Source organism: Cebus imitator, unplaced genomic scaffold (assembly GCF_001604975.1).
Source record: "Cebus imitator isolate Cc_AM_T3 unplaced genomic scaffold, Cebus_imitator-1.0 Scaffold192, whole genome shotgun sequence".
Lineage (NCBI taxonomy): Eukaryota > Metazoa > Chordata > Mammalia > Primates > Cebidae > Cebus > Cebus imitator.
In genome coordinates, this window is record NW_016107507.1 from 3,843,163 (window position 1) to 3,852,367 (window position 9,205).

The 9,205-nt window shown below is 52.8% G+C and overlaps 1 protein-coding gene across 4 annotated transcripts in view; it reads right to left on the minus strand.

Annotated features, from left to right (window-relative positions):
* The window catches only part of FGD3 (FYVE, RhoGEF and PH domain containing 3), an 87,611-nt gene that overhangs the window by 68,114 nt on the left and 10,292 nt on the right, over positions 1 to 9,205 (minus strand). The window contains exon 1 of one of the 4 annotated variants that reach the window (XM_017546912.2): positions 2,615 to 3,262. The exons of 1 other annotated variant lie outside the window; for it this stretch is intronic. The gene's annotated coding sequence lies outside the window, so the exon portion shown is untranslated. Of the gene's footprint in view, positions 1 to 2,614; positions 3,263 to 9,205 lie in introns of those variants that run through there. 2 more of the 4 variants (XM_017546913.2, XM_017546911.2) reach the window with 2 other exon arrangements.

Sequence of the window (9,205 nt, forward strand, 5' to 3'; positions counted from 1 at the left end):
GACAGTGACGGTTGCAGAGCAATGTCGATGTGCTGAGGGCGCTGTACTGACCACTTAAAAACGATCAAGGTGGTATATTTTAGGTTATGTGTATTTTACCACCATTAAAAAGAAAACCTTTTTTAAAGGTATGCATTTCAGAAGATTCTCATGAGAAGTTTTTTGAATTCACACCAAAATGACAAGATGCGAAGAGCAAGGCCCTGCCCCACACCAGCCGCCTTGTCAACCTCCCGGCCCAGCTGGGGGTGTCCAGGGGAGGCGGGATCGTCAGTGTCCCTTTCTGAAGCCTCGGAGCTCTGCCCCCATTCACGCACTCTTGTCCTCCTTCCTCGGTCCCCTTGCACAGCCACCGCTGCTCCTCAGAAGACTGGGCACCCTGGGCAGGAGCCTTGCACAGATCTCCAAGTGGGGTGGGCCCCAGGCAGGGCCCACAGGTGCGCCCTCCAAGCCTGAGTCTGCGGTACCCCCACCTGGGAGGTGAGGCAGGGGACAGCATGCCTTGTTGTCACAGAGTGGGAGACTCCATTCCGGAGGCCTGGGATTATTGTTAGGGGTTCTATACTTGCTTTCCGGGAAATGCAGCAACGATTTACCTGTGGGCTACATTCCTGAGACCAGTACACTCACCAGCAGGTGGCAAGCTCAGAAGGAGGGAGTGAGGAAGCCCACTTGTTCATCTCACATGTGGGGACGGAGGCACCAAGGGCACAGCTTCTTGTTACCAGGCAGCAGGCAGCTTGTCCCCAGACCCAGACGTGGCGGCCCCCATTTCACACAGGGCCTGCCCTGCACTGTCCCTGCAGTCAGCCAGACCCAACTGTGGCAAACTCACGTCCCTGACTCCCTCCTTGGACAATGGGCCCCTTGTCACCTACCAGGACCCAAAGTATCTGCAGAACAGGGGAGGTAGCATACGGGGAGAAATGTCAGGGATGAATGAAGGTCCCCTCACCTCCTGCTTTCTCCCAGACTGGCTCAGTCCCCAGGGCTGATGGTCATCCTGCCCAGGGACGGGCAGGCACCAGTGTCCTGCGCTGTTCTTCCTCCTGACCTTGTTCATCGTTTTTAGCACACGCTCGTCTCCGAGCCTCCTTGCTCCACAAGCTCAGTCCCATCTTTGTCTAGGTTTCACACCTGCCCAGCACTGCCCTTACTGAGGGGCCTCAGTTTCCTCATCTGTAAACTGGGCTTCTGAGAGACCCCATCAGTGCAGGTGGGGAGGATGTATCAGGAGCTCCCAGCAACGCACCTGCGACTCCCGTGTCACTGTTCTAGTCCAGGGCCTAAGCTGGGAGTCCTCGAGGGGCGCAGGACAGGACGGTCAGGGCCATCCTCAGACAGCAGTGAGGGTCCTCACTGCCCTAGCCTCTGTAGAACACGGCGGCAGGTCTCTGTGTGCAGGGCATTCTGCCTGGTATAGCTCCAAGGGGCTTTGCACACTGGGTAGTCTGGTTCTCCTGTAGACACTGACCTCAGCCCGCTGAGGAGTGGAATCAGGGCCCCCTCCGGCCTCCGGTAACAGCCCAGCTGGGGACAAACCACTTCCTCCCTTTCACACCCAGCCGGCCAGCCCCACCCAGCTCTGGGGTCACCGAGCAAGTTGTGAAGGTTTGTGTTGGGGCTCAGTCAGACACTCTGCAGGCGGGGGAGCCCAGGGCAAGCCGGCTCTGTGCCTCGGTTTCCTCCCCTGCAAGAATGGCTGACCAGCATCCACCCTGGGCATTGGCAAGCGCCGGTCTGAATGGCAGCGGCACCTGTTGAGCGTGTCCAGCCTGAACCACAATGAGCCTGGCACACCTCAGTCCCCCTTCGCAGACGAGTGTGTCCACGCTGTGCCACCCAAACATGCCTTGCTGCCCCCTCTGCACAGTGGGCACAATCACAGTGGCATTGGTTGTGCTGCCACTGCCACTGAGACCCTGCCATCAGTCCGTGTGCCTCTTCAGGCGGCCCCGCCACTGCCCCACACTGCCAGGCACGGCACGGAGCGCTGAGGAGCCTTTGGTGGGTACAGGCCCGCATCTGCTGTCCAAACTGCAGAGCAGAGGAAGCTTCTGGAGCCACACTGTGTGGGAAGGCCTAGCCCCCGGGACACGTCTGGGATCACTCGCCTCTGCTCAGGCAGAGGAAGGCTCGCACTGCCCCTGGCCCCCCAGGCCTGGTGATATGAGAGGGGCTGGCTGTGGTCTCGATGCCCTGGCTGGTGCGCTGCCAGCCAATGGGGAAAGGCTCCCTGCATCTGGTCAGCCTTGGACCTGGTCCCTGCCAGGCTTTGACGGGGGCACAGGAAGGCACCATCCGCCTCACAAGAGCCCGAGCCGCCCCCAGATGACAGGCAACACTGGGCCAGCACTCTGCAATTCATATAGGCTTCTCACACTTGCCATTCAAGGCCCACAATAACTGAATTTTTACCCATTACACTACAGGAACCCAGAGAAAGATGACAGAACAAAAACAAGACACCGTTCCGTGCCACTACTTCCTGCCTTGAAAACAGCCGTCACCCTGAAATGGCTCCTGTCCTGAATGCTCCCACCACCCCAGAGTCCTACAAAACCAGTTAGGATCTCGGGGCTCTGCCAAGACCTCAGGACCCAACCCCACTCACCTGTCTTCCGAAGGCAAGCAAGTTTCTCCTCCGGGCTGAACTTCGTGCAATAGCAAAACAACTTCCTTTTTCTAATTTTCGCAATATGGGTCACAACACGATGGTGTATTTGCATTTCCGCATCGCTATGCTGGAGTGAGAAGAGCTTGGCTTACTGGTTCTGGAAGGTGCGATCTGCAGGGTGGCGGGGGCAACGGCAAATAAACGCGCAATCCCCGGCTCTCCACCGACCAGGCCCTCGGCTCACAGCCGCAGTGGCCGTGCTGGTTTAAAGGTTAACAAGGCTGCACAGAGGACCCGCAGCCACCATCCTCCTGCTTCTGCGGCGTGGACTTTTCTGAGCAGATCTGCCACGGATCGTCAGGGAGGAGGGGCCCAGCCGGGAGTGAGGGGGCCGGCCCTAGACCAGACAAGCTCAGAACGAGCCCAGAAACACCATCGGAGGCTTCCTCAGACCTTCTTGGTTGGGAACAATGAAATGGCCACAAGTTGAGAGTGAAGAGGCCTCCTGCAAACAGATATTTCAAGGTGCTTCCTGGGAGACCTGACCCACGAGGGCTGCTCCAGCAGGCCCAGCACCTGCCCTGCTGAACACCCCCACCAGGAGGGCGCCCTCATTGTTTTAGGGAGAGGATCAATAAATAATAACACGGGGCCCTGAAGGGCTTAGAGTGCAAAGTCTGACTCAATTTTAATAATGCTTGCTAATCCAGCCTTAAATTCATTTTTTAAAGCAATTTCTCAGCTCATGCCCGAAATCCCAGCACTTTGGGAGGCCGAGGCGGGAGGATCACTTGAGGTCAGGAGTTTGAGGCCAGCCTAGACAACATGGTGAAACCCTGTCTCTACTAAAAACACAAAAATTAGCTGGGCGTGTGGTGCATGCCTGTAATCTCAGCTACTCGGGAGGCTGAGGTGGGAGGACCACCTGAATCCTGTAGGTGGAGGTTGCAGTGAATTGAGATTGTGCCACTGCACTCCAGCCTGGGGGACAGGGTGAGACTCTGTCTCTAAAATAAAATAAAAATAAAATGATAAATAAAAGCAATTTCTCTGGGCCTCAGCTTCCCTGTGCCAGGCACTGCCGCAGGTGCCCCATGGATGGTTGCTCATTGGGCCGCTTCATGCCCCTGTCAGGGGCTGTATGGTTACCCCCATCCGACAACAGGGAAACTGAGGCACAGGACACAGTGGTGTGCCCCCCTCCCAAAAGCTACAGGCTAAGGTGATGTGGAGTTTGTCCCCAGGTTCCATCTGATCCCACTGATACCTGCCTGTGTGAGGATGCAGAGCTGCAGTTAGCTGTGACAGGGATGGGGCGGCCAGGGTCACCTGGGCTTCAACTCATGGGGGGTGTGGCCTCAGCCACATCGCTGAACTTCTTCTTTTGTTTTGAGACGGAGTCTCACTCTGTTGCCCAGGCTGGAGTGCAGTGGCACAATCTCAGCTCACTTCAACCTCCACCTTCTGGGTTCCAGCGATTCTCCTGCCTCAGCCTTCTGAGTAGCTGGGATTACAGGTGCCCACCATAATGCCCGGTTCATTTTTTGTATTTTTAATGGAGATAAAGTTTCACCATGTTGGCCAGGCTGGTCTCAACTCCTGACCTCAGGTAATCTGTCTGCCTCAGCCTCCCAAAGTGCTGTGATTACAGGCGTGAGCCACCGTGCCTGGCTGACTTCTTGAAGCCTCCATTCTTCCTCCATGAAATGGAGAAAATGTGGGATGCATGTGGGGAAGTTTTTGTGAGAAACGAGGGCTTGGCCCATAGTAGGTGCTCAAGGGATCCGAGCCACTGACATCTGAATCCCTGTTGCTGTGCCCTGGCCCTGGCTCTTGACTCCTCCTCCCTGAGGGACCAGGGCCCCCTGAGGAGGCAGCCCTGGACCATCCAGATGCTTCCAGCCCAGGTCAGGAAGGACAGCAGTGCCTGCCACTACCACCTGGTTCAGCCTTCCCCTCTACAGATGTCCCCTGTGCCAGGAGGCCAGCAGTGGGGTCCCATTAGGACCAGGGACACAAGCCCAGGTCCACCAGGAATACACAACTGTTGTCCTAAGAAGGTCAAGATAAATTCTGGCAGCACGGTAGCAGGCTGGCTGTGATGACCTGAAAGGGGAGGGGTTGTGGCAGGTGAGGGACTAAAAGAGGGTGCGGAGGGGTTTGTGCCTTAAAAGTAGAACTGAGGCCAAATGTCCTGTCATCCCTGGTGGGGGTAAATGGGAGGAAGTGGTGACAGCATTCAAAAAGAAACACGTTTGTGGCAGCCAGCCCTCCAATGGCCCAGTGATCACCACCTGCTGGTATCTGCCTCTCCTACTGTGAATAAAGCTGACCTATGGACACTAACGTACAACCGGACATTGCGGAAATGATAAAGGCGACTTCCAAGGCCAGGCCAGACATAACACTGTAGCTTTTGCCTTTCCTTCCTGAATAACTTGCTCTGGGGGAGCCGGCTGCCATGTTGTGAGGATGCTCAAGCAGCCCTATAGAAGGCCCACATGGAGAGGCACTGAGGCCTCCAGCCAACAACCAGCAACAACTTGCCATGTGTGAATGAGTCCCTTTGGAAATAATCTTCAGTTTCAGTTAGGCCGTCAGATGACAATGCAGCCCAGCCACCATCTGCAGCCTCATGAGAGATCCCCAAGCCATAGCCAAACCACACCCCAATTCCTGGCGCATCAAAACTAAAGAGTGAAGTGCTTACTGTTGTTTTAAAGTGATGTAGTCTTTTCTTTTCTTTCTTTCTTTTTTTTTTTTTTTTTTTTGAGACAGAGCCTTGCTCTGTTGCCAGGCTGAAGTGCAGTGGCGCAATCTCAACTCACTGCAACCTCCTCCTCCCAGGTTCCAGCGATTCTCCTGCATCAGCCTCCCAAGGCGTGTGCTACCACGCCCAGCTAATTTTTGTATTTTTAGTAGAGAGAGGGTTTTACCATGTTGGCCAGGATGGTCTCGATCTCTTGATCTCGTGAACCACCTTCCTCGGCCTCCCAAAGTGCTGGGATTACATGCGTGAGCCACTGAGCCCAGCCAGTGATGTGGTATTTTTTCATCCGGAAAAAGGGCACAGGTGACCTGTTGGAGGGTGGTGGGATCAGCCCACAGTGGAGAAGCAGCCACTAGGAAGTATCAGCACATATTCCAATTTCTCTGACCAATTATTTCACTCATGTCTCAATGGCTCAAATGAGTCCTCTACCCTGGAGGGCTCCTGGTGACCATGGAGGGCTCCTGGGGCCACAGTGATGATCCATTGGTGCTGTTCAATATCAACGCACCTGAATATCTTCATGGAGTCATAGGCTTTGCAGAGGAAGGCCCTGTTGCCTCCAGTGTCCCTCAGCCTGTCCCTCAGGGGTGCTGCTCATCCTCCCCCAGGCGGCTCACTTCATGAGGGGTGGGCACCATTGATGAGAAAGGGGTTTCCCCAGGACTCCTGCTTTGTCCCAGGGACCCCAGCCCTGTCTTCCAGGAAAGCTGGCCATGGTGGGGCAGAGGAGCTCTGAAGTCCAGGACCCAGAGGGGCCTGTGTGGGACCACAGAGGCCAGGATTGAGAGAGCCTGTGGGCAGAAAACTGTTAACCAGCGGGAGCACCCACTCACCAGGAGGGTGGCCCAGGGACCCTACCCTGTTCTACAAACCCTGGCCAAATTTCTCTCAGCTGAGCGAGGGACTTTCCCCTGGTGGGCGAGTGCTCTCCCTGGATCTCTCTCCCGGTGGGCGAGTGCTCTCCCTGGTTCTCTCTCCCGGTGTGCGAGTGCTCTCCCTGGATCTCTCTCCTGGTGGGTGAGTGCTCCCCCTCTGACTCCATGGAACAGAGCCCTCACAACTCTCCCATTGCCAGCACCGGACTATGACTAAGCCTGGGACTGTTACAGCAGCCAGCTGGCCCTGACTGTTACACCCCATTCCTTTCCAGGACTGCAACCAGTTTATCTTACCTCTGTGGGGCAAAGTGTCCACCTGACACCTAATAGTTACACTTGGGATGCATTTTTTCAGGGAAGCCATGTTACCCATGGTTATTCTGTACCCTTTGAATGGAAGGTTTTTTGTTTTTGTTTTTGTTTTTTGAGAAGGAGTCTTGCTCTGTTGCCAGGCTGGAGTGCAGTGGCACAATCTCAGCTCACCACAGCCTCCACCTCCTGGGTTCAAGCGATTCTCCTGCCTCAGCCTCCCAAGTACCTGGGACTACAGGCGGGTACCACCACATCCAGCTAATTTTTGTATTTTTAGTAGAGACAGGGTTTCACCATGTTGGCCAGGATGGTCTCGATCTCTTGACCTCATGATCCACCTGCCTCAGCCTTCCAAAGTGCTGAGATTACAGGCATGAGCCACTGTGCCCAGCCATGAATGGAAGGTTTAAGGAGGAAAGCAGCTTATATTCACCAAGCACACAGCATAAGTCAACCCTGTTCTCGGCTGGTTTATGGGAGACATGAGGATGTGGGGAGAGCAGGCATGAGGGAATGAGGACATGGGGATGGAGGACTTGGAGATATGAGGGATATAGAAATGTGCAGACATGGTGACATGATGACAGGACATAGAGGACATGAGGATATGGGCATTTGGGGACATGAGAACATGGGGAGCGGAGGTCATGGAGACATGGGGACATGACGATAAATGAACATGGGGAACATGGGAACCTGAAGACACAGAGACATGAGGACATAGAGGACATGGAGATATGAGGACATGAGGACATGGGGACATGACATGGGAAAATGGGACACGGAGACATGAAGAATATGGAGACATGGGAACACAGGGACTTTGGGACATGAGGGACATGGGAACATCGTCACTATGGAGATGTGGAGGCTATGGGGACATGGGGAATGAGAACACGCAGACATGAGGAACGTGGAGCCACATGGACATAGAGAAATGAGGGCGTGGGGTACAGCAGACGCGGGGACGGGTGGTCTTGGAAACATGAGGGCATAAGGGACACTCGCCTTAGCCATCAACCTTCCAAAACACCCGCACCAATGAGCAAAGACATTTTGTACAGCCTTATCAGGGCAGATTTTTTTTTTTTTTTTTTTTTTTTTGAGACAGGATTTTCGTTCTTCTCAGGCTGAAGTGCACGGGAGAAATCATGACTCATGGCCTCACCCTCCTGTGCTCAAGGGATTCTCCCACCTCAGCTTCCTGAGTATCTGGGACCACAGGTGTGTGCCACTATTCCTGGCTAAGTTTTTATTTGCAGAGATGGAGTCTGGCTATGTTTCCCAGGCTGGTCTTGAACTCCTGGGCTCAGGTGATCCTCCCACCTCAGCCCCGCAAAGTGCTGGGATTTATAGGAATGAGCCACCGAGCCTTGCCCAATGTCAGAGATGTGCCGAAGGTCCAGAAACAGAGAATGAGTTCAACTAATTACCCTATTTCCAAACTTACTATAGTAATTATATTTTATTAACTAAAATAATTTTATTATAGTTATAATAAAACAAATAAATTTCAAAAGCAAGGCAATGTGGTATCAACATAAGGTTAGAGAAATAAATCAACGGAACTAATAGATTTTCATTCATTTGTTCAATTGATTTTCAATGAAGGTGCCAGTATACTATCAATGGGGAAAGATACGTCCTTTCAACAAATAGTAATGGAATGTTTAGATAGCCGTACCAAAAAATGAACCTTGACTGCTTACACTATACACGGAAAGTAACTAGAATCAAAGCCTTAATTGTGAATGCTAAAACTGTAAAGCTTCTAAAAACACATAGGTGAAAATATTCATGAATTTGAGGTTGGCAACCTCAAATTTGGTTGCCTTTTAGATTTCTTAGAATCTAAAAGGCACCAAGCTACATATGCAAAAAAACTTGGTAAACAACTTCTTCAACATGAAAACATGTTTCATCAACATAGAAAACTTCTGCTGGTCAAAAGGCACCATTGGAACGTGAAAAGGCCAGCCACATGCGGATTTTGGGTGATAATGATGTGTCAGTGCAGGTTCATCCATTGTAACAAGTGTCTCCTCTGGGAAGGATGTTGATAAAAAGGGTGTCTCTGAATGTGTGAGGTCAGGGAATAGATGGGAAATCTCCGTACCTTCCCCTCAATTACTGTGAATGCAAAACTGCTATTAAAAAATTACATCTTTAAGGCTGGGCACAGTGGCCCACACCTGTAATCCCAGCATTTTAGGAGGCCAAGGTGGGCAGATTACCTGAGGTCAGGAGTTCAAGACCAATCTGGCCAACACAGTGAAACCCTGTCTCTACGAAAAATACAAAAATTAGCTGGGTGTGGTGGTGTAATCCCAGCTACTCGGGAGGCTGAGGCAGGAGAATAGCTTGAACCTGGGAGGTGGAGGTTGCAGTGTGCCCAAATCATGCCACTGTACTGCACAGCCTGGATGACAGAATGAGACCCTGTCTCAAAACAAATAAATAAATAAAGTCTTTTAAAAACATTTCAAGGCCGGGCGCGGTGGCTAAAGCCTGTAATCCCAGCACTTTGGGAGGCCGAGGCAGGTGGATCACGAGGTCAAGAGATCGAGACCATCCTGGTCAACATGGTGAAACCCCGTCTCTACTAAAAATACAAAAAATTAGCTG